The following is a 27,181-nucleotide window of genomic DNA, read 5'->3' as shown; positions in this document are numbered from 1 at the left end:
CTTCCAGAACTGCGACCATGGGACTCGGTGATTGAGCTAATAGCTTTGCATCCACCACACTGCTAGCAAGTATTTCATACAACCTGGTGTCCAAGAATCCGAACTATCCCTTTAAGTGTGACTTGCATCTTGTAAGTGAGCACTTTAATACAGAGTTTTGAGTAAAGAGGCGGAATCGTCATTGGAGGATAGCCCATCTTTCCCTGCATACAACCACAGCCTGCTGAAAGTGGACTATACTTCTCCAAACGGAAACCAGAACACTTCTGACACCAAAAACCTGTCCCTCACCTACATATTATGTATCAGAATCTGTTGGAGAGATTACAGAATTGCTAACGTACAAGCCCTTGTATTGACCTAATGGAGTAAATCATTTGTGAGTCTTTGCCATCTAAACCTGTTTCTAATAATTATTTGCAGCTTGATCCAGAGATCAAGTTATTAGTGTAGAAATGACATTTCATCACGTTCAGTTACTGAAACAATTTTAGGATGAAATCAGGTATTATGTTAGTGGTGTTGATTTGTGTTTGAATTCAGATTAATATTGTTATAACATCAGCCAATTCTGTGTGCAAACACAGCACCAAAACTTTTACCTTCCACCAGGGACAGATGGTGAATTGTCTCTTTGTTATTTTTGTGCACATCATTCCTTTCCCACAAACTATTTCTTTCTTGGTTTGCATACATTGGCTGCAGATCCTCTGTGCATTTTGGCTTGAAATGATTCATTCCTGCTGCAATGCAAAGGTGAGACTGTTCTTTGTTTGAAATCTGATAAAGTCTGAAAGCAAAACATAAATGAGATGACTAAATCTTCCCTTGTGGGAAAATAGGACCTACAAAGATTAGGATCGCGATAACAGTGCAATAAATCGAGCTTATTGAACACATAGGAGCTTGATCCAAATACAACATAATGAAGATAAAGATATAGCAAGATACAAGTTCTACAGAGAGAAAGCGGCCCTCGTCCACGGCAGAGCTTTACCTTAAAACAATCAGGCTTCAGTCGAGGCTTTGCCATTCAAAATGTTTCAAGTCCCACTTAACAGCATTCCAGAGAACATTCCACACCATCCACATACCTAATGATAACAAATAGCCTATTATTACAGACATATAAAGACACTAATGATCTGTCGAGAGGTAGACAGGCATGCAATTAAATATGCAGCCTTGCATTTTACTGCAGGCACAGCAGACAGTGTGGTCGTAGGCCGGGGTTATGCAGTCTCCTCAGAGGTGCTGCTGTGTTTCCTCTCACTGAACCATGACAGCGGTTGGCCTCTAAAAGCCACCTAACAAGAGCGAGCCACGAAGCAAACCTGATGCTGATGTCATAGTTGGTTAACAAGATCATAATGATTGATTGTTTGAGGATTGATTAGAGGTAGGTAGACAGCGGGTCATTAATAATGATAGATAGAGTGATGTAAACGGGTGGGGAGTGGCTCGTGCAGAGAGGCTGCATAGAGATATGTTTTAGTTTTATTACTCTGGCTGTGCAAAGAAACTTGGCAGGTTAGTTGTGAAAAAAACGTTTGCAAGACGTCGACCTTTAAACTTGTAGCTCCTACATTTAAAGCTGCTCTTATGCATGCTTTGCATGCTACCACTTAGTTCAATGACTATGTTGAATATGAAACAACCTTTAACAACCTGCAATTTGCCTCACCTCTATTTTGGGTTATTAGTTTGCCCGGACTGCTGTATGTATGGGCTGCATGCTGGTTCATTGGTTAGCGCTCCCGCCTCACAGCTAGAAGGTTCCAGGTTGCGGACGTATGGGCCTTTTTGTGTGGAGCTTGCATGTTCTCCCCGTGCATGCGTGAGTTCCCTCCAATTGTCTCTGTGACTGACTGGCGATCAGGCCAGGTGTAACCCCGCCTCTTGCTTATTGACAGCTGGGATAGGCTCCCCGTGACCCTGAACAGCACAAGCGGTATAGATAAGGGACGGATGCTGTATACGGCACAAAAGCTAGCAGGTGAACACAGTGCCGCCTGAAGCAGCCTAAGAGCCAGATATTTCCCTCTCTAGCTGGAGGAGACCAAAACTTAGCAAAAAGGAAAGTGAATATTGGACCTAGATTCAGCATGTATAAATCTAAGGGTGCTTTCACACCTGAAGTCCGTTTGTTTGAGCCGAATCAAAGACCAAATAGTTACAATGTTGCATTTTGCCTTAAGTTTGTTTTGTGTTCATACGGCAGCTTTTACCAGCGGACCAAAAGTTTTGATGCACGGTTTTGTCTGATTTGTCAGAATTTCCATGTGGGAAAACTCCCTGAAGTAAACAAAGAAAGAGAGCTCACTCCTCAATCACACTCAACACGATCTTTTTTAACTTTTAAATTGTTCCACTGTTCGATCAGTTCCACTCTCTTTCAGCCCACTCTTTTTCACTGAACAGTTTGAATACCTCTGTGTTTTTCTATTTTCAAATAGGGACACAATTTTACCACAAACCCACACGTATGAGCTCATGGTACAATTGGATATTTCATCAGTGCACCTTTCAACACCATGGAAAGTGCCTCAGCAAATAAAAATCATGTCTCCTAAGATCAACCAAAACTTGAAAAATGTAATTATATAACACCAGTAAACACAAAACATATTCATTTATTTATTACCAGATCGGTCATTTCTGTTTACAGATTCTAGAAGTGTAGAGGGACATGGATTTTAGTGATGGCAACTGTTCTGGTTTCCGTTCATAGTACGCTTGTAGTCTGACTAATGTTGACCAATCACGTATCAGCAGCCTGCAACATATGCAGGAAAAACAGTCTGTGTGGAGAGCGAAAGCAGTCATCTGACAACGATTTTAACTTCTTATTAATCTCCATAAACAGATGTCTGTTTTTAAGTTCAGCCAACAATGCGTACTAAATCTAAAATTCAATTTGAGATTAATTCCCTTGACGCTGTGTCACGAAAGCCGATCAACGTTCAGATTTCCCGACCTCCTTGGATGCATCATCAGATGATCGATCAGACCTCCGTTCAACAAACGAGCATTTTAAAAGTAGTTTTCTTGTCCTCTTGAGGACAGACCTGACAAAGCTTCATTTATACTTTTTACTCATCTGCATCATGATGTTGGAATTTCAGCAAAGCTAAGACCCTTTAATTAAAGTCAATCACAGGAAAAACAGGTTCTTTTTCTGAAACAATGCAGCACACGGAAAATGAAGTCTTGACTGGAAGTCATTTTAACAAAAACAAGGTCGGCCTGGAAATACCTTGAGGCCGATAATGTAACTTAGATATATGAAAACATAAAATTGGCATGACAGTTGGCCTACCTGATGTTACGCAGCAGGTCCTGACAGTATGATAAGATGGGTAAGCGAAGCAACAGCTGCACGCCGATTGATTGACACATGTACAAACAAATGACTACTGAACTTTGGCTGGTGGTGCATTAGTGATGTTTTCTATTGGTTAAAACAGCAACAGCCTTGGCAACGACATTGATTGACATATAAACAGACAAATCAGTGTTGTAAGCATGGTGCATCGTTTCTATTTCGATTGGTCAAAACTGGACAGGGCCTTTTCAAAACCGGGACATATAAGTGTTTTAGAAATATTTGTCGGGACTCGGGACAGGGAGCTTAAGAAAGGGATGGTCCTGATCAAATCAGGACGTATGGTCACCCTATGCGCGGCGTCTCTGCAAGTGTCAACATCTGTAATGAGTGCATATCCTAATAATGTATGTTGAACTATGTTTAAAGTGTGATTGGTCATGGGGATAAACCGTGTGACTACATGGGTCCCAAATATGTGAACTGGACACCTGTTTAATCTGATGTATGCAGACTAACAAGAGAGATCAAGGAGTTTTCCATTTAAGTAATAATCTATGGTCACAAAAACAAAATATAACACAGTTTTATCTTTAGAGAGCTTGGTTCCATGCTGAGCAGGTCTGAGTGAATTTAATACAACTGACTATGACTGACTGTTTCCTTACAGGACACTTAAAAACCTACATTACAATAACTACAATGAATGTACATTTGTCAGTGTCAATGACTGGCTCAGATCTTCTAGCTTAAGGCCTGACCTGCACTTTACCCCGCGCTGTATAACCAGACGAGCTGTGATGTGGCCATTGTTCGGTGGCTTCTTCATAACAGTGCTCCATAAAAGCTTGGGTGACACAGAAACTGAAGATCCACTGTACTTTCTGACAGCACCAGCCTTTGTTAGGGTGAGAAAAGTTTAAGATCCCAAAGGATGGAGCCTCTCGGCCACAAAGTCTCTGCCTCTGTACGTGACAGACACACCGGACCAAAAGGCCAGTAGAGACAGAGGCTGCTGAGAGAGAAAGAAGAGTGCTGGAACGAGGACGGGCGATGACAGATTGGGAAATGAGAACACAGAAGAGTCGGACTGGAGCTGGATTCTTTAAGTCTGAGCAATTGCATGTTCTCTCTGTGGCGTATAAAAAACCCTTCACTCTCACTTGAACTTATGCAAAATGCACACACACACACACACAGAGAGAGACACACACACCCTTGGCATAGCTTCATTTGGCTTTCGTACATCTTTCACTCCCATGCCAGGAGACCCTGTCATGCCCCCAACCAATGAGCACCCACATCTATAATTAGCTCAACGGCACACCTGCTTACCACCCACGTAACAAGACCAAATGATCCAGCATAATTGCACATTGGACAAGTTCAAACAAAGAACTGCAGGTTGAAAGTTCTTCTTTTCTCATGAGGGAGAGTGTTTCTGTATCCACCAGGAGGGAAAAAGTTACGAAAGGCAGCACAGCAGACCAGCTGGACCCAACCGGCTTTACAGATACAGACTGGAAGAAAAGAAAAGAGTGATACTTCAGGTGTGTAGGAGGTATGATGAGGTGAGTAAGACACAGAGTACAATTTGCAGAGGTTAAATCCAGAGGTGATGAAAAGCAGAAGTTAGTCAAGCAACTGAGAGAGAGGATGGAAGAAGTGAAACTGAAAGCTGCAGCAGGATGAGATGATACAATAGATGTTGTGATACTGATACTAAAACAAACATCCATTCCTCCTATTGGACACGAGACTCCAGTGGAATTCCCCATTTAAAGGCACAGACTGATAGGGAGAGTTGAGTTATGAGGAGTTTCATTGTTTTTAATGGTTTTATTTACACAAATGAGATATTACACATATACAAATTACTCTTTTAAACAAACTTGAACAAAACAATTATAAATAAACGTACATAACCCATTATCAATGGGAATTAAATGAACAAATCTGCTGCAAACAATGTACGTCCTTGTCAATATAAACTCTAATACCCCTCTGTGGCCCTACCTCTTGATTTGGTACACTACTTGTAACTTTAAAATCTTTACAGATGTTGAAAATGTGAGCCCAGGCATGACGACACATAATGATGGATTGAACAGTTTTGTTCCTGTAGCGTGAAGAGCGATGATATGACCCAGCACACCACACAATAACCAATTAATTCACCAACAACCAGAGTCAAACTCTCAACACTGGAAATCACGCAAACTCTCTCGCAGTCAAACGGCAGCACAGCCATAGGGTATGAATGCATAGATTCTGATTGGAAATTGGCACTTTGGTCATTGCTATGAGTGTATGAACCAAAGACTGTATGTATAGATGGACGACATGACAGCTCCCTAAAAGTGAAGCAAAACCCTCTCTATCGCCCCCTGCTGACTGGCTGCAGTATAGGTCATAAAGCCCTCCTCCTCCATGTTAACAGATGGGACATAAGTCAAACTATAAAATCAAAATACATGTCCAAGTGTTCATTTTTCTGACAAGTTAATTTTTAATTAGTTATTTGATGCTATAAAAAGGGATGATTGACAGCTCTGTTGACAAATACAGCTCCTGCAGCCGATCAGTTCCGGATTAGCAGAATGGAGGAGGAACGGCGAGAGGAGACGTAACTAAAACAATCACTACAGTCATTGAAGTTTCCATACCTGTGAACATTTACCTCAGACCAACACAAATAAGCTGTTCTGCTATTAAACACGCTGGCGAGTGAGATCCTTGCTGTTTTTTCGGTAAGTTAAGTGTGTGTTTTGGTTAGCGGAAGTGGCTACGGCGGCGCCACACGCCGATCTCTACTGCGCAGACTCTGGCTCCAAATGATGTCACCGTCACAAGATGGCAGCGCCTATCACAGGGGCTATTTTGGCCCTATCTATCACTTTGTATATATAGATGGACGACGCGTCTCCATCTGCTCCTATTGTACCAGTCATTGCTATGAACGTGTGTGTGAATGGGAGAAAGTGACATGGAGTTTTAATGCGCTTTAAGTGGTTGGTCAACTATAAAAGCACTATATAGATATATGTACAGTCCATTTGAACAGGATATCAGATCAGAAATATTGCATGCAAATCCCTTCACTCTGTTGGGATGTCTCATACAGACTCGCTCTTTAGTGTGCCTTTTCCTCCTTCTTAACACATGGTTAACGTCAAACAGAGAGAATTTAGCACAAAACTACTTGGTTAGGTTTAGGGAAAAACTATACATTGTTAAGGTAACTTTAGGAAATAAGTCAAGATGACTTAAGGTCGACTTTGGGTTTCTTAATGGACTTAGTCCTGCATTTTTCAACCCATCCATAACCCCACAAGACGTGGAATAGACGTGCTATTGCTAAAGCTATTAGTTTTTGTTAAGTTTTGTCACCAGTGACACGGCACAGTATGACAATTTAAAGCCTTAAATTCCCAGAATAATGATCAGATCTTTTCAGCCTCCCATAGTTTTAGGGCCAATATAAGGTAAACTGCTCTGAACCTCCATTGTAAAACGTTTGAGAGTGAAATGCCACAGAGAGTTAAGATAATGACATTTAGGCCTCGGTCATTATATTCAGGAAGTTGTAACATACGACATCTGCCCCTGGTCACATCATCAGCCTCTCTTAGTGACATCTGTTACTAATGCTGAGCCAGCACATGGGAAACTTTGATGGAACTGAAGGATTTGGATTCATGCAAAGAGAAACAGCCAACATCTCTAATGGGCTTTTATGATGGGTAAAAATCTCCTGACAGGGGTCACGCTGACGTATCGGAAAAGTGTCCACAGTGCCACAATCCTCTGTTAGCTCATTCCAAGTTTGCATGCTTAGCTTGGATGCAGTTTGCATCACTGCTGCTACGATCTGATTGTGCAACCATATTTGTCATCAGGGGTCCTTGTGCTCAAAGCCAATCACAACATGGCTAACATATTACATACAAAGCTATTGGATGGAAGTTCTGTGAGAGTAAATGGCAAATGTAGAAAGCTACTCCTGGCACTCACACTCCACTTCCCTGAAACTGGCCCTGTTGACTGGAGTTGCCAAGTGACTATCTCTCATCTTGACCAGCATTTACAAGGAAGAGGCAAATATATGTCTGCATGTGTGTGACCTGAGGTTTAAAGGGTTGACTGTAAGCGGTTCACTACTCAAGAGCTAAACAACACAGAAACCGGCTCCAGAGAACGAGAGGGGCCGTGTCATGGCCCCGCAGTGCCTGGCCTGTTGAAATAACGGCCTCAGATGCAGTAAATATTGACTTTGCTAAGCCAGTGTTTACCTCTGAAGTTCTTGGAGAAACTACAAGGCAATTCATTTTTGATTCAAGCTAGTTTTACAGTTGTTTTTTTATATGTCATGTGAGTGCAAAACTGTAAAAGTTAAGGGTGTTTATTGGAAGAAGTCCCCCAAACAAAGCTTTCATTGCAATCCACAGGAGTCATTTTGGACGTGCAAAGACAGAGATGCAGGGGGGAGACGGTTTGTGCATCTCTCAGTGTAAACCCAGAGAGACTAACACAGTGGCTGACGCCTGACCCCCCCTTTTTTATATAAACTCAATCCAGAGCAGCTAGTGGTCTGCCAAAACGCCAGCTCAACATTATTATCCTAATGTCTTCTTGCTGTTGTGTTGCACACGTGTTACAATGACAACATTACATCAGAGCCTCTTTCATTACTTAAACTTTTAAGGTGGAGCGAAAATGTCGTTTGAATGTGAAAGGAAGGACACTTAGACATGTCACTCACAGTCACTGGTGTGCGTTTAACTGGGAGTTTAAAAAGTGTTCTGCTTTGCGTTGTATAAAGGGAGGTGCCTGAACGTTAGGTTGTTATTCACCTGTCAACCTGAACAAATACAGAGCTGGGCTTATGATGTGGAGTTTCAAGACAAAAATAACAGTTCTGAAAACTCTTTACATTGATGGGTTAATAACATTAGTACAGTGCTTATCTTTGTGCTATTGCAAAACTGATTTATCACATTCAGTTGTTCCATGAGTGTAGCTACACTGTGTTGTAATGGTATATTCAAATATGAATAACTTAGAGGAACAACAAGTTTTCCATGTTGCTATTAACTTACATTGAGCATATTTACATAACAGGCAATGCGATACTTTATATAGGCCAACATGAGTCACACTAATTGTTAGACATTGTCACACAAGGCGGATCATTTATCCTTGCCTAAACAGTCTCACTATATGTGGGATAAATGTGAGACTACATTGATTTTAAGTACACTAATCTATTGAAATTCAGCATGCACCCAAAGATGAACAAATTATTGTAAGTCTAGCTAGCTTGTTTGTCAGGTGCACTATACATTATGAGTAAATTAGCACTGCAAAAATGCATTTCATTGTGTTACATTTCAATTATAACTTAAGCATGTTCCTTCATTGGGAACTTGACAACTTGTTAGTTGGCTCAAGGAAAAAGAGTAACGCAAAAAATATGAATGTTTGCTTTACATCTTTTCAATACAGTCACAAATCACTCCGCTGTGGCAACAAATCTCTTTCAAATTTACATTAACTGAAAAAAAAGGATGAATGCTAATGCCGCTCTTTGTCTGTTGGATGTATAAATGGACAACAGTTTGCTAACAGGTTAGCATTAAAAGCACTATACGGTGGTAATTATGTTCACAGCTTGTTTTGCTACCTCAATTGGCCAAGCAATTCAAGCTGTTTCAGTATAGCTAGCATATCAAGCTAAAAATTCACACACAGCTTGTGAGCAAATGAATAAAATTTGATGACAGCCTAAAAGACAAGAAGTGCTCCCATTCTGGTGAAACGAAAAGGGGACTTTGTGCTCCTTCAGGTGCACCAAAGCACTGAAGCAAAACCTTTTAAAGTAATGTTACAAGAACAATTATGGAACATTGAGGCAATGGGAGAAAAGCCAATACTTTAAAAGATAGTTGGGTCAAGCTATAAGTGCTCGATGTCCCTCTGGAGCTCATGAGAAGTGCTTAGATATAAATTCATTTTTCTCCCAGTGGAGGTCATACAGCCTGTTTGGAGATAGAAATGGATGGCTGCAGTATATCATATTGAAATGCTATTAACATAAAGACTGATTCGCTTTGTCAGGGAGGATGTGTCATGGGGTGATGAACGAGTACAAAGACTTCATAAATACCCTGGGAGAAAGGCAGTGCTGCTGGGACAAACGCCCAGGATCCACTTAGAGGAACAGAAAGATTTATGGTGGAGAAAGGCAGAGGAAAACAGAAAAGCCATGGACAGAGTGTTAGAGGATAAGAGGAAAGAACGTGACATTTTTTTCCCTTTAAAATAGGGTGAAATTTAGAGTTTGTTCTACAGCAATGAAGAATATTCTCTCTTTAACAGCTTAGAAAATCATTTTCTGAGTGCTTGGCCCTTTTTAAACAACATGTCAGATTAGAAACAAACTTTGAGCCAATAAAAAAGATGGATTCAAAGAAAGGTTGAGGCTGTGTGAACTACTTCATTGGCTGTCACATCACAGGTAAATCGTTCAAAAGCAAAAAGAAGCTTCTTTTCATAACCTTATGTGACACCTCTGTCAAGGCTGTAAAATGTGTTCCATCCATATTTAGTTCAGCATGAAAGTTTACTTCTTACCTCAGAAAAAGGATTTTCACAAAACAAACAACACAAACGTATAATTAGAACTTTAAAGGTGTAATTTGTTCCCCCTTAACAGGTGCAACAAACCAATGGGGGAGCAAAAGAGATGCCAATCGAGCACAGTTGGTACACGCCCACACATCACCGAGAAGAGGTCGAATCAGGCAACGTAATTAAAATCGCATGTGTGGGTGAGCCATTGGTGTGCAGCGTCTTGAACGAGCAATTAACATGAATGGCCACGCAGTCGCTGAAGAAAACTTTTTGCAAGTGATGCATACATTCACCTCAGATCACCGACTCGCTCGTGTGCCTTTAATGGCCCCGTATCACGACTGAGCCGGTGGGATTTGTTGTTCGGAACAGCACGGGAAAAGAGCACAGTACACGGTGTCAGTAGCAAAACATAGGCAGAAAAATACATACAACACAATTAATAATGTCAACAATATATTAACAGATTTATTTATTACAATACATTGTTTGAGTTCAGGGTGGTACGGTGTATGGACTGTACTGATATAGTGCTTTTCTAGTCTTACGACCACCAAAGTTCTTCGTCGCTATATGTCACATTAACCCTTTCACGCTCACATGGCAAAAGCCTAAGTGCCAATCTCCAATCAGTATCTATGCACATAACCAATGCCTTCAGGAGCAAGTGTCTTGCACAAGGGCACTTCGACATGTGACTGTAGCAGTCAGGAATTGAACCCCCAACCTTCCAACTGAGGGACGAGCAACTCTACCACTGAGCCACAGCCGTGTGTGTTCAAATAGGCCGGTTAAAGATGTGGCTGAATTTTGGGATGTTATAATTTCGTATTGCCATCATTTTTTCAAAGATTTTTTCATGGTTATTTTATATGTTGAATCAAAATGCATTCTTGTATTTAAGTCTTTGTCCATACTTCCAAAGGCCTCCAGCATCAGCACCTCTCCTGTCCCAAAGTAAAATGAAAAGAGCTTACAGCACCTGGTATTCCCTGGCACTCTCCCATCCAAGTACCAACCAGGCCCAGCCCTGCTTAAAAGCATTCACACCAACAATTATGGTCAAACGCAGTTCACTTTGAATATATTTTACAAGTTGGACCCCCTCTCACATCTCCAGACTGATTTGGTAAAGACTGGGTGGAAGTAGCTTGGATCTCTCCAAAGTGTCCTCCATGTTTACAAGGATTGCTGCTTCCTGTTTCATGATTGGGTTGTTGACAATGTTCATGTCAAGTTGTGGCAAAAAAAAAAACAGATTATGTGAATTTCCATTTTTGAATTTGTCAAAGCACTGACTGAAAGAGGTAATCTTGAAGACCTCAGTTTCGTTCTCTTTGGCGGCAACTATGGCGTTAAACGGTTATTGCAGGAGCACACTTCCCAGATATCCAGACAGTGTCGCATGTGTGACGTCCACGGTTGGCTCCGGTTGTAACTCTCGATTTTCATCACTGACTGTCGCTTTCCTTTTTAGACTGTTTGCCTTCATCTGAGCGTCAAATTTGTTTCTTTTTCTTTGGATTTTCACTTATTTTTGAAGTTGTATCTGTAGTCAGCCATCTTTTCTGTGTTTGTTCCGCCATAGTAGATTACTGTTTACTCACAACACAGACACCGGAAAAGCAGCCGCTTAGCTCCGCCTACCCTCTCTGGCAGACCAACCACTGCTGGGTGATGGAAAACGTGTCACTAACTGGGCTCAATCACCATTGTGTTACCTCATTCGGCGATAGATTAGACTTAACAGACATTTAAATGAAAATCTTCAAGATTCTTACTTAAAGAAAGCTTGGACTTTTATGACCGACTTACACCAAACCATCCATATTAGTAGGTGGGTCTGATCTCTAGAAAAACTCTTGTGATTTTATTACAACATTAGAAAATCCTCTATAACAGTGAAATTGCCCGGATAGTTGTTTGCTGTAAGGCCGGCATAAGATGATGTAGTGATGTTTTGCATAGGACTAGAACTACGTATAACTGGTAGCTTTATTTAGTAGAGTTAAGTAGATTGAGATGTATGGCACTCAAAAAACATTCCTAGACAAGTCCTACAGTCCTATTCTTAAACAAATGAAACCCTGCTGAGACATTAATAACTAGCAGTAAATCAGCCCCCCAGCCATGCTCAGGGAGCACGGCCTCTTTATGAATCATTTTGTTTTCCCATGACTATCTTCTGTTGCTATTTTCTCTCAAATCAGCACAGTGTAAACGGAGGAAGGAGAGAATGGGGGAAAGAGTGACAGCATTAAAAGAGTGTAAATCGCTTTACATTTTTCACACTGACTCATAGCTCATTAGACAAACGATATCTGTGTTCTTTATATCTTGGAGGTGAAACAGAGGGTGTAAAGTAACACGGAGGTGCATGTGTGGGTTACAAGACATTTCCAGGAATCAGGTCGTGTGATTCACTGTGGGAATGTTGAAAACCTTTTTATTGCTCCTCAAAAATAATTCAGCTTCTTAACAGCTTTTGATGCTCTTGGTCTTCTGTTCCCTGTTTTTCTCTCACTTTTCCCGTGTCCACAAACTCTTTTGTAACTCTGACTTCACCTTTCCTGGAATGCCCACACCCCTCCTTCTGTCACTGTTGTCTCTCCCTCGGCTTCATACTGGGAGGGATTCCCACACCTGACCTCACATGGCTTCATTTTAGGCACGTCGGCATGCTCTTACCGTAGCCTCTATTTGGCCTTAGTTCCCCTTTAGCTCTTGGCATATTGGCCTCATTGTCTGCCCGTGAATGCTGGGGAGACATGGAAGAGCCTCGCCAGCAGGTTAGAACACATAATTCAGTACTTAGAAATAACCCGGCCGATAAGGAGCTCAGACATGGGAAATTCTAGAAGACAAAAACTCACCTAAACCTGAAATATTAGTCAAACCAACAACCAATTACATAGTCTAATTATTTCAAGCTGAAACATAACTCCATGATATTTAAAGATAATGTGAGATGGGGGACAGAGAAAGGAAAACAAGATTGCACTTGTAACAGGAGTAAGAATCGAGGTTAACAGAGCGAGGGCTGAGTGTGTTGAAACTTTTGAAATAGTTCAATGAGTTGGCAATTTCTGTGTTTTTCCCCAGGCAGCACACACCAACTTTCAGCGAAATCGCTGATGCCTTCCAACTCCTCTGAGTGTGTGCTGGATTCCCTCCACAAACATGTTGCCACCACAGATATCACGAAAAAAGTATTTTGATTGGGTCATCAAGACATCCCACATGTGGCTGTATGTAATCAAACAAACGTGGCCTTTCTTGCAGCCAATTACACTTTAATTTATGAGCCCGGGATCGAATCCACTAATCTCCCTCAGGCCCGTGGGACACATTTGTGTACTTCTGTGAATTGTGTGGCTCTGGGCTTGATGACTCTTTAAGCAACTCCAGCTCTGCTTCAGTGATAATCCACACATGCAATATGTCGTAAGTTGTTACACGCCACAAACTTTGATTGCATCTCATTGTTTTGCCAGTGGAAGCTGAATGTGACCTGCTTTGTGGCGTGTAAAGCTAACAAACACAACAGCAGGACCAACTGTGTGTGTGTAAAAACTCTGTGGGGTCGTTGGTGAAAATAGACACTCTCCTAGTATTATTGCTGTTTGTAATTATCAGAGGGAATCAAACAGAATGCTTTGTTTATGCTGTTATGAATACTGCATGTGGCCTCTGTGTGGCGCTGGATTGCATTTTAATGGTACTTTTTTCCTCTAGTGGTGCTGCAGAGTCATGTCTTTGGAAACAAGCCTGTGTTTTTACAGAAAGATGAAGTACATGAATGCACAAAGAGGACAAAACGTTCTCACTCCCAACTCGTCCTATATGGCTGCTTTTTCTGTGGCCCTAAGCTTCAGAATGAGACCATCTAGGAACTCCTCCAGTTTGGCAGGTGCAGGGCTCTGCAGTCAAGTATTAAAAATATGCAACGCCCGGTTAGACTTTCTAAATAAAGCAAGTAAGTGATAACAGGCAAGTAAAACGTTGATTTCAAAATAGTGCTTTTGACATCTTTTGGACGTTGAACAATCTTTAACACATGGTAACGATGCAAGAAGTGGTCGCAGTTTTGTTAGGTTGAGCCACCAAAATGACTTGGTTACGTAATGCATACATTGTGTAACTAAAGAAGAGTACTAAACGTAGACTATTGGTGTCACTTAGGAATCAAAGTACGGTCTCATAGATGAACAAGTTAATTCTACTTTTGTTTGACTATGACACTCATTGCAATAACATTTTTACAGATTATACTCCAGCAGAACCGGGAAACTATTAGATGGCAGACTGAACAGACTAGTTATCCATCCCAAAATTATATTCACATTTTATAACATTAAGTGGCAACGTTTCAAACCCAACATCCAAATTCTGGGTTTCTCAGAACTTAGAAATAAGCATCCGTCCGAGCGAACACCTTCCTGTGAGCAGACCTCATTTATTTGAACGGGGAAAGCCCCATCAAGGCTGAGCAGCAAGGCCCTCAGCCATCTGCCTCTGATTACAGCTTGGGAACAATACTAAAACAATGGCCACTTGGGCATGGCAAAAAGCAGGGGAGAGCCCAACAATGATCGCACATAACAATTACCGAGGAACAGATTCCCCTGAGTCGGCTGTTTGTAGAAGTGAAACCCAGAGTTTTGGCAAGCCAGTGGTGGTGAGGCATCCAACATGTGAGTAAGCAGGCCAGCACACTCCCGATCAGATCTGCGCCATGTGTGGTGTCACACTGGGTCCTGATCAAAGCCATTCATATACATACATTATATTATATGTATGTTGTGTCATGTATTGCGTCACCCATTGTCATTTTTCCATGACTTGAAGAGCTTTCCAAAACTCAGAAGACATTTGCAGTATTGCTGTGATGTCAGTTCCATTTGGTCTTTCTTAACAAATATTGGATGGACTGTTGTGAAATATTGCTGAGGACTTTATTGTTTTTATCCAGACCATTAATTCTAACGACTTTGGCTACTCCCGAATATTTCTAGCAATGCTATTAGATCAAAATGTCCCCTTGTTCAACCTCTGCTGCTAAAATGTCTCGAGTCCAACCAGCCAGTGTGCTAAAACGTTAGCATAACACGATGATACTAGTTAACCAGCTAAGGCTAATGCTTCTTTCAAATAAATCATATTTCCCTCTTCTGTTCTGCAGGTTTTGCAGCTTCGCCAAACTGAAAACCAAAAACATGGCCGACTGTGACCACATGTTTACCACTTACAATATGTCTTTCCATTGGACAGACAATGGCTTCTGCAGGAAGTCCGTGCAGATGAATTTGACTCAAGTTTACATATACAGTAGGTCTGTGATTTCTGAGTTGGGATCAAGTGTTTTACCAGTAGAAAGCTGGAAATGTTCCCAATGTCCTTGACCAAGAGTAAGAACAACTAAGGCTTGTTACATTTAAGATTGACATCAGAAAACAGTAATAGATATGGTGGCTGACAAGGCCAATCATGCTGCAACTACCCAAAAGGTTTCCATTAGAAGAAAAACGCTGTGAATCCAGTCCAAACACCAGAAATGCTCCAGGCCTGTAGGGGCAGTCGGTGTAACAGCGAGAGCAAGAGCTAAGTGTTGCTTGTCTTGGCTATGGATCTAAGTTAGCAGCTAGCGGTACTGCCAGTTGACTCCGCCCGGTGTCACGTCTCTGAGCACAGGGGTGTGTTAGTGTTCAATTCTCAAACTAGCACAGGAGCTTAGGTCTGCTGGAAGTTCAGAGTTGTCAGGCCTGGTGCAGAGGGGGTTGTGATTCAGTGGAGAATGATGGTGGAGTTTGACGTCAGGGAGGTGATGTTAACGTTACAGAAGCCAGGATATTTACAGTGAGGTTAGCCTGGACTCTGACACCAGGCAGTGATTAAGACACGGTGGGATAGGAGTTAAGTGAGAAGGATGTCGTGCATCAGTTGGTGGCCTGAGCTGAAGTTTGGTGGGGGAAGCCCTGGACTGTCTTCTTTGTCCTCAAACTGTGCTCTGTTGGTCCCGGAGATTGTATTGGTAGCGGCCCGGCCGTATTTTCCCCTGCAGGCCAGATAACTCCTGAGCGCCTGTGCTAGTAAGTGGGCTTAACACCAACACTTTACTTTGCTCAGAGCCCGACACCGGGCAGAGTCATCTAAAAGTACCACTAGGTGCACGGCTAATTAGCACTGGTTGCTTTAGGAAAGCTACCTGTCAAGTGGGAGCCATTTCTCATCAAAAGTTGTGTCATTTCTTCGCTCATGTTGTGAAGTTGTGTTTTTGCACAGCAGTTGGTGGTGCATGGCAAACAGAGAAACTCTGCTCCAGCAGCGTCTAACATTACAAAGTCTGATCATTAATAAGTTCACTGAGTCTTCCCCTCTTTCTCCCGTCAATAATAAACCTGGAGCACTTCTATTGTGTGGAGTGGATTTGCAGCGTTTATCTTTTGCGTGTGTTTTGTTTCGGTATTTGCAGCGCGTTTTCGTCGTATCATTTGTTTTGGACTTGCATGTGTTTTTGAATTGCCATTGTTTCTGAAATTGCAGCCTGTTTCTTCAAATGGAAACTGTTTGGGCCATTGCAGCGCGATTGCCCTTGTCGGCCACCGTAAAAAGGAGAAGGAGCAATGAAAACAGTATTTTATGAGAAGGTTTATTTCCTTGTTGTTGTTGTTGTTGTTGTTGTTATGGGGTAGATCAGCTGCTCAATCAGGCATAGGGAATGGAGATTTGTATTCATTACTTCCTCCTAACATGGAAGGCCTTGCCACTGTTGAGGTGTGTATGACAGGTAAGATAACTGCAGTAAATGACATCCTTTTTAATTTGAGTGTAGTCAGAGGAGCAGACAAAAAGGATGCTGGGGACCCTGATTTTTTCATTCATCTCCTGCAGCTGTCAGTGTTTGGAGATGGTCCTTGTTATTGTCAGGTAACTGCTTATACGTATTAAAATGAAGCCAGAGGGAAATCCTGTTGGATCGTCTTCATGTTATAAATTAAAAACTCTACATCACACAGCTGATGACAGGCTCTTAGAGATGAGGCAGAGATTTCAGTTTGACTTCATCATCAACATTTAACTACCAGGAAGCCACCCTCGTAGAGGACAGCTTAAGGCAATAAAAACCATAAACTTCTGTTGGTGCTGTCTTAGGTTTCAGACAAAAATGTAATTAATCTTCATTATTTTCATTAAGATGCCGCAGGGCATTACAAGGACAGTATGTCAAGCTGCATGCATGTTTCCTGTGTGGGAATGTTTATGTTTGCGTGCATGTGTGTAATAAGCTGATTTCCCTTTCAGCATGGAAGAACAGAAGCTGCAAACTCAGTAACACATAGCCGAAGATCATTACTGTATACATTCCACTGTTCCCGTTAAAACGGACTTGTGTAAGGGTGGTTTGGCATACAGCTGTACCCATCTGAACCGGTAGACGGGATTAAATGCCCCGGTGCTTTGGTATGTCTGTAAGCAGACACACACCCCAATATAGCGAGGGACTTCCCCACAAATCCTGGGAGTACAGAGTTCTCATACTTTAAATAAATGTGCACACATCACGCTGTCATGGGAAAAGACAAACCCCGTCAGCCAAAGTCCTACATGTGCGTAAAAAGTGGCTTCATGTAGAAGAGGTGAACCATGTTTATACCCTGTTTGTACAATTAATACTTCAGAAACCCAGCACGCATAAACGCAGACATATGAATACTGTAATTCTACATTTTATGTGCCAGGGTGTCAACGGCTTCTTCGGTGTATTAACTCACACTACACGGGTTTGGCCAAACAGGTCTAGTCTGGAACTGATTTAATGAGCGCTGTAGGAGATATGACTGAGGCAATATTTTCACACCTGTTTCAATATGTGATTTCACCCTCAGCGGGAAAATTAAGTTATACTACAGGCCATCTTCACATTTTGACTATAATATTTATGAGGCTCCAACCGACCCTGTCATGGCATCTACATCATAGATGACCATGTAGTCAGCTTCTCGTATAATGGATTAGGAGGGGCTTTGTTGGGTCAAACAAGGAATCATTTCACTATTGTTTTTCAGACTGTAAAGACCTGAATTCCTCACTCTGAGCAACACTAAAGAGGCCATCAGCATGCTAACACATGCAACCCATGTGAGTGATAAGTTGACAGGCTTTTACCACTCTTCAGAACAGTAATCCCCAAATTATTTAACATTAAATCATTAATAATCAATGGAAGCATTGCAGCAAAAGAGTCCAATTAGCATTTGAAAGAAACATTTAAAGTCGAGGTGAAATGGAAAATGCCATTTTAATCCTTTTAGATCACATCCCCGGTAATATTGTGCATCTATTTGACAATATAGGCCAAAAAAAATACTACATTTCTTCGTATTCTTATATAGAAATCCGATCATTTTTTCTTCCGGTAAAACTAAATTTCACGTGTGCTTACGTAAGTTAGCACCGAACAATTTTAACCAATCGATCTGCAACATTTAGCCGCAGAGCTCCAAGAACAGTTAGCTAGCTACTGCACTGTGGAGAACGTCTGTCTACGCCCACTTCTCAATGATCAAATCAAATCCCTCTTTTGATATGTCCCGCCTGCACGTCCTGTTTCACTCGGAAATACGTCACGATATGGAAGCTAGATACTCTCGAAATGCCGTTTCAGCTCGACTTTAACACCAAACACCAATGTTTCACAGTCCAGTGCCTGCCGATCATAGGCACAAGGCTGGAGGACAAATGAAGATAATCACAGCTGTTCTGATAATCAGTACAACAGCACTCCCTCTCATCTGATACTCCGTGAACATCATGTTTGATTGAGCACTACACAATATGTGGTTGTGATATATCTTGCATTCTAAAGTGACATTTTTTCCTTTGATATTTTTCTCCCACTCGCGGCTGTCTATAGGGATAGTTTTACATTGTTTGACATTTCCCTGATGCTTGTGACATGCTTCACGTCAGAGAGGCTGAGGGTGCCTACCTGAGCTGGACTCTCGCCGACACACACCTTGGCAGCGCAGAACAAGAGTCCATTCTCCTTCACTGCTGACCATGAAGTAAATACATGAGCGGTGTAACAGAAACGCTTCACATGATGAATTGCCGCTAGTTCATCGGTTGGACTTCATGTCTGGGTGAGTGACATTTCCTAAGAGCGAAGCTTTTCAAGTTGTCCTGGGCTTTTGCAATAGCCGACCACAAATGCCACTTGAAACCCAAGCCAACAGTTTCTATCAAACTATGAGTCAGGCGTACAGAGAGCACACAATCCTGACCCCACTCAATATCAAAGAATGAACATATTTTGCTATTAATGTTTTCAAACCTTGCTGTATTGTTATTGTCAACCATTGTTGTAAGCCAAGGTATGGTATGGTACAATATGATATGGTGCGTACAATACGATACGGTAAAATACAGCACTATACAATATTATGCAATATGTTACGATACAATGCGGTACGATACAATATGGTGTGATATGAGATGAAACAGTACGGTACATTACGGTACGATTCCATATGACGTGATACTGCATGGTATGATACAATACAACAAAATACGATACATGCAATAAAATAGTCTTTTTTTGTTCTGCACTTGAATGCTTCACATCACATTAAGCAGTATCTACAGTAGCACTAAACAATTAAAAGCAATAAAAAACAGTAAATATGTAAACATTAAAACTTTAATAAAGCATATCTAAAGTGTACCTTGTTTTCTTGTAACACATCAACTGTGTCAATGTCACAGTACCTTTTAAAATGTAAACAAATATTTTAGTCTTTGTTTTTGAATACAAGTGAGAAAATATGTTTTCTATGAATAATTTAACCAGATATTAGAATTTATGAGCGATTGTGTATCTTTAAGAAGTGCAGTATTTTTATGCATTAAAGTATTGGCTTAGTAACTAGATAGTAACTGATTAATACTACCTGCAATTTGGCTATTATTGACACTTTATCTGGTTACTGCAGTGGGAAGAGGGAATGAAGGGACGATATAAACTTGTTTTCTGACATTCATATCAATAACATCTCCAGCACTCCCTGCTCTGTCTGTGGCTGTGTCCCAATTCCATGTCTTCGAAAAACGTATTTCAAAGCCGAATGCGTTACAGCGGTGTGTTGAATGCTGTCCCTTTTTGAAATCTCCTTTAAATACGTTAGATAAATTTCTGCTTTTCCCGGGCCCACCGTATCCAGAGATTCATTGAGTGCCAATTCAAACAAGATGGTGGACTCTCAAGCAGTGGAGGAATACACTTTTAAATGTGAACGTTTTTGGTTTCAACCCAATTGAAAAGCACACGATACAAATGTTAAAAAAACCGAAAGAGGCCTTGAAAGTTCAAATTCTTTTTAAAATAATAGGTTAAGTTACGTTAGTTATGTTAGCTAGTTAGCCCGCTAGCTACCTGTTGCTAGTCGACAGGAGCGGCGCTTTGTGACACAAGAGTAAGGGCAGGAACAGCTGGTGGCGTAAACAGGAAATCCTCCGTAGACCAGACGCTCTCATTTCAGTTTGGCTGTAGTGGTCTACGCAGGCTATGAAGGATGCATCCTTTGTAGTCCTACGAAGGATGAATTGAAACACAGCCATTGCCACTGAATTGAGACACAGCTTGTATGTCCTTCTCTTTTTTCTATAACATCCAGAAAGGTGTCTGCCTTATCTATATTTTCTTTGTTTGATTTTTCTGTATTATATCAATTAATCTTCTTTTTTGATTTGTAAGATTGGGTTTATAGCCTCCTAATATGTATATAGTCAGATATATGCGAAATATTTTAATATGAATTTATGAGGAATATTTTGAGTGTTAGTGTAACAGCTGTTTTTTTGTTTTTTTTTTACAAATGAAGTAAGCCAAAGTGATATCCAACCCCTGAACTGCACCAATGAGCTCACTTTCCTCGCAGCATGTACCAGGTTCAGTCCTGGAGCTGAATATTTTATAGCCTCGGTATCTTTATAGTTTCATTGCATCTCAGCGTCTCATCTCACATTCACAGCTTATTAGACCTCAACATGTAAAAACAGAACACCAAGATCCGCTCCCGTCACCGAGGAAAAGCCTGAGAGTTGGCAACAATTTCAATAATTCAATTTATATATATAACAACAACTTGTTCAAACTTCTTAGTGTTGAGAAAAAGCTGCCTCTCTTTGGCTTATGAGTAAATCAGTCATTTTTAACATTGTACCCCTTCCCTTAACTCAGACACAAGCTGCTTTTCCTCGCGGCAGGTTTGAGAGTCGAGGCTGGGGACGTGTTGATGGATATAAGTATATTAGGCTGTTTGGCTTTAGTAGCTGAATGTTAAAATGGACAAAATAAGCATGCAATTAAACTGTGGAGCTGCTCTGTGGCCTTGGCTGCAAATCTCTGCCGGCTCTCACATAGAACAGGAGTGAAACTCAATCCTCTCTGTAGGCAGCTCAGCGTGTGTTTGTGCGTACATGTACTGCGTTCGTGTGCATGCGTACATGTTCAGACAGCTCGAATCTAAAGCACCATAGTTCATGTCAGCAAAGCGGCGAGGTGTTTATGGCTGTAATGGAACACAGTGGCTCATGTTTTCTATATGGAAAAGGGCCTCAGCACGCTTGTTTTATATAAAGACTCGTATTATCCACACTCTATTGTTTTCAGATATTCATTATTTTCTTTAGAGCAACTAAGTCATTTGAAATTGTAGCTTAATGTCTTCAGATGTTTTGTAACAATACAGCTTGACCCAAGTAGACATAGACATAGAAATATTTCACAGGTCCTCAGAGTGCAGTCTAACTCAGACTGACAGATACCCTAACTCTTAAAGACTATGACCTCATCACAGGATGAATAATAAATAGGTGAGACGGAGACACAGACACACCAGTGCTGAAATATTGTAGTAGCGGGATTTGGGTGACGTGATCTTTTTTCCCCCTTCATAGGAGAGTTTCTCTTTTTTCGATAAACAATTGCAAAGAAAAATAAGACAACAAAACACAACAGAGTAAATAACTGATAAGTGATTTAAAGCATAACGTCGTTATACTTAGATTATATTATGAACAAATAGTAACAGAGAAAGTTTCTGCGAAAGCTTTTTAAAATTGTGAAATAGCTACAAAAGTCTGAGCTCAAAAAACTTCAGTCTAACAACCTTTTTTTTATTCCATACTGCAATTTATTTTTAAAGATGCACGATGCAGGGTGTTTCTAACGTGGAATAGATAAAATAACTATGTTGCTGCCCCATAGCAGCTTTCCCACTGGTCTAAAAACCCACCAACACCCGGCTTCTTTGCTTAGTAGGAAACGTTACAATCGGCATTCAGACCCCAGTCAAATGACTCTGCAGTAGACCCGGGTAATTATCGCCTCGGCTCCGATCGGCATCATGATGTTGAAATTTCGGCAAAGGTAAGACACATTAATAACGTGCAAATCCCAAGAAAACGTTTTCTCTTTCTGTAACAATGCAGCACGCAGAAAAGGGTCTTGACTGGAAGCCGATTTTCACTTACCGCCCGGCACTTTTACCGGTGTCCCCAGAGGCTATATCGTCTCAGCCGATGGGATCCGAGATTGCACCTCATTAAATACCTCTAAATATAACCTTTTCTCCTGCTCTATCTCTCGACTTACTTTGCTATTGATTCAGTTACTCACCGCTATGTAATACACTTATACATATTTATATCTAGTATTTATATACTTAAATTTCATAGGAAAAAGGAAAAGAAAGAAAACGTCGCATTCCAAGCAATGTCATTCACAGAATAATCCTAAGAAGGATTTCCCCTTCATCAGTGAAAAGTTTGTACGCTCAAATGTCACGATCATCTTTCCCCAGCACGTTCCTGGGCTCAGACCACACAAGCCTGGTTTTGTGAGTAGCAACAAGAAGGTTCTGGAAAGAAGAACCAGAGAAGGTATGTGCAAAGAAAAGAATAGCACTATTGTGTGCGGCTGGTTGCAGAGAGCAGAATCTTGTTAACCTTTGGAATCTGGCACGGGATCAGGCTGGCAGCAACACAAGGGTTGGCACCTGCCTTTGATATGCCCGGACACGGAGGAACGTGGACAACCTTTGTCTCATGCACTTGCACTTGTAATATGTGATTTAAACTTGCAAAAGTCAAAGGAAATATTATATTGCTTTTCTTGTGGAGATTGAACAATGTTTGGCAGATGCATCCTTGCAGGAGTTTCTTAAATTCCTAAGATTTTAAACATGTGACCCACCAGTCCATTAAAAAGCACAGATACCGCCTCAGCTAAGAAGATACAATCTACTCAGCTTTACTCATCAATGTTTTCTCCAGTTATTTGTTTATATTGATTATTATTGGCAAAAAAATACAACATAAATCTAAATTTGGACAGTTTCCCCTCCATTAAAAGCTTTTGAAATTTGACTGACAGAGATCAAGTTAATTCCAGATTTAAAGTATTTTTCCAACGAAGGTAAAGAGCAGGTTAAAAGCTTTTTAGTATGTGTATTAGTTTTTTTTTTGTTTTTATTCTGCTAACATATGTGTAGTGCAATGTGGATTTATGATACTGAAAGCTGAATGATTCACTCGCACTTTACATGTAATGGGAAACATAGGGAAAGAGTTGAAAACTAGAAATAGCTGTTTGTGCATATTCAGTTGCGTCATCCCTATCATATACGATCAATATCCAATTCTTATCTATTATGTTAATGTTGACATCATCCAGCAGCCAGTGTTGCATCTCTACATTGTTTTAAATATTGAGTGTGTGCAGAAACATCTCAGTGGTGCTCTATTATGAACAAAGTTTAGTCTGTCTGTTTCCAGTGATATATATTTTTCCTGTCTGGAGTACCATTTCATGGTCTAGTGAGTTAAAAGCAGCACTGAGGCCCCAGGGTGACTGTTTTGTCTGTCAGGCACAAGTGTTGAGGCTGGCTCATTTTATCATTTACTGACCTGAGACAACCCTGCACTGGTATAATTGGTTACCAAACTAAAAATGGGACCAATTCTTTACACCGTGGTTGCTCCCGTCTTACTTTTGTTGAATTTGCCTTGATATTGTGCCAGTTCCCCTTTATAAAACTTCCTTTGGCTCCATGCCGAACTCTCTCAAACTGGCCTCAAATGGCCCCTGGCAGAGTCTTGTACTGGCTCATCCGAGAACTGCAGGTGTTCCCACTGGTTGTGGCCATGACCTCGCCCCCTTCTGCCCCTAAATGGGCTCCTGCCAGAGGATTCACACACCCAGGGGGTCTGCATCAGAATGATTGCACCCGGGCCAGGAATTGGACTCTGGGAGGGGGCTGCTTTATTTTGAGGCCAAAGGCACAGCACTGCAGCATTGTGGCCCTCATCCGGTAACAATGACACAGCAGAACCAATCGACATCAGTAGACACAGCTGCAGCTACAGGCCCACAATGACACAGCGTGGCACTGCTGAGGGGACATGATGTGACTCACTCAGAGGCTTGTCCCGAACAGCTTGGAAATGTTCCGGGAGTCCACTGTACACACGTACTTGAACATTTTGTTTTCATTTACACGATGAAGGGACGTTTCACTTTTCATGCCGTAACGCTCAGACCAAGGATATTCAGTAAGATCAGTTTATAGAGAAGGGAACGTTATTCTTTCACAAAGTTTTTGGATGGACTCTATCCAAATCCCAACTTGCAATATTACAAGCAGCTCGATTTGCGACATCACAGGATTGCAGGAGAACTGCATCATCGTGCAAGAATTGCAAAATCAAGCGACAACATCAATGTTAAAACAGAGCAACACACAAACAACAGTTCAGTTTGGACCTCCGAGGCTGATTATCTGCTCATTCTGTGATTTTTGTGCTTCTACCATGGCTGAGTACACAACTTAATTACACGTGTTCTTTTTCAAGATTTCACTGTGTTGATGTTCTGAAAATGGGAGTCTGCATTGGTTTTCAAATCACTGGATGCTCTGTTCAGCTTGACGCGTGCATGAAGCGACCTCCGTCAAAAATAGACTTGGCGCGTATCTTTAGCGGAGCAGAGCGGAAAGACACTTCTGGGACGCACCCCTGCCGGACCGTGGTGCGTGCTGCGGGAACACGAGCATTGACTTGAATGGGCGCTATCGACTCTGGAGGTCGCGCCAGAGACGGATCCTGTGGGATTTGAGGGTAATACGTTCAATGCATAATATACTGACTGCATGTGTCTTTTCCCCTTGCCTCAGACTGCAGCTGTACATTTGTGTGTTTCAATCCACTAATTTTCAGATAATCAGACAAAACAAGGTTCCATTTGTACTTGCACTTGATCAGACATAAGAGTTCTTTAAATGCTTGAAACTTTCAAAACCTTTTGTGGCTCTGGATCTGATCAAACCAAACAAACACAGTGAAGCATCTCTTTGTTAACGCCCCCGATCCCCTGTGCTGAAAGATGACTCTGCAAAATGCAATAATTGAGAAGACATAAGGAAAGGTGAGGTTCATAATGAAGCTTGGAGGGACGCTTCTTGTACATTTTATCTGGTCACATTTGATGAAGGTGTGTTAGTGTTCAAACAAAATGTGTCATCCTATAAAGACACCTGGCATGTGGAGCCGGTTTAGCTCAGATGGTAGAGAAGGTGCCACATATACAAAAGTCTGCAATAGCGCTAAGTGACTTCCAGAGCCCTCAGTGAGCACGTGTACAGTATACATGTGCTCATTACAACTTGAATGAAAAATGAATGTCGGCTTCCAAGACTCGCTCGGCATGCCAAGCAACAGTTGGCGAGGATCTCGCTCTGCAAAGGTTGATGTACCATCTTGACATAAAATGGAGAGCGACCCCCCCCCAAACAAAAACAGCCTCGGTGATGTGCTGACTGGCAGGCTCCTGCTGGACCTCAGTGTGCCATTGATCATCATCGTTCCTCTGATTCTCATCCAGCTTTCTGTGTCTCCCACATACAGCCATACAATGCACTCCAAAGGGACACTCTGATGGATCAGTGTTGTTTCAGAACTACAGCCATGCATAACATGAGCCTCAAAGAGGAAAATTAAGCTGTTATGGAATTGCTGTAAAACAGTATACGAGTTCAAACAAAGTCTTGGAATATGTTTAATTATCACAGTCGTGTTCTGAAGGTAAGAAAAATGTTTGCTTCTAACAAATTCTGGTGGATTACGACAGAATCACTCATGGTGGAATAAATCAATTCTGTTATTTTGCAAACCAGACATCGAGCACAGCTGGCTGCTCTCAGTTGGTCGCTATAATGAAAATGGGATGCTTTTAGGGTTCAGCATGTATTACATAGAAATGTAGAATCTGTAGGCAGGGACGTGGATTTCCAGCAAGGCAAGTGTTCTGTTTGTACTACGCTTGTAGTCCGAGTAATATTGACCAATCACGTATCAGCAGGCAGAGGTGTATGCAGGAAAAACAGTCCATGTGGAGAGCAAAAGCAGGCGGAACGTAATGAGCTGTAATGACATCCCGGCTCCCATCAGCGGCCATCTGACGACAATTTGGCTTCTTATTAATCTCTATAAACAGACATCTGCAGCATGTTCAGCTAACAATCCTTTCTAGATCTAAAATTTAACGCGACATGAATTCCCTTGACGCTGTGTCACGAAAGCCGTTCAGATTTCCCGACTTCCTTGAATGCATCAGATCGATCCGACCTCCGTTCAACAAACAAGCATTTTAAACGTTTTCTTCTCCTCCTGAGGACAGACCTGACAAAGCTTGAATTTTTACTTCTTACAAATCTGCATCATGATGTTGAAATTTAGACCCGTTAATAACAAGTAAAGCACAAGAAAAAGGTTTCTCTCTCTGTAACAATGCCACACATGGAAGAAGAAGAAGTCTTGACGGGAAGTCGATCACTGCTTACAGCCCGGCACGTTCACCGGTGTCCCCAGAGGCTATATCGTCTCAGAATATACCTGATGGGATCCGAGATTGCATTCATAGTAACGAATTAGATATAATGATATTGAGTTTCAGTGTCTAACAACTTTTGGTTTAAGGTACCTTAAAAGTTCTTGACAATTGCTTGAATTTTACTCTCAAAAACCTCTACAAACCCTGATAATCGGCTTTTTTTCTTGCCTTTATTTACGGGACAGCTGAAGATTGACAGGAAACAGAGTGGGGGTAGACATGCACCAAAGGGCCGCGAGTCTGAGCTGAACTCACGGCCAATGCGACGAGAACTT

Source organism: Semicossyphus pulcher, unplaced genomic scaffold (assembly GCF_022749685.1).
Source record: "Semicossyphus pulcher isolate SPU_LCO1_2020_fin unplaced genomic scaffold, fSemPul1.0.p SCAF_15, whole genome shotgun sequence".
Taxonomy (NCBI): Eukaryota; Metazoa; Chordata; class Actinopteri; order Labriformes; family Labridae; genus Semicossyphus; species Semicossyphus pulcher.
Note: the sequence above shows the minus strand (reverse complement) of the source record.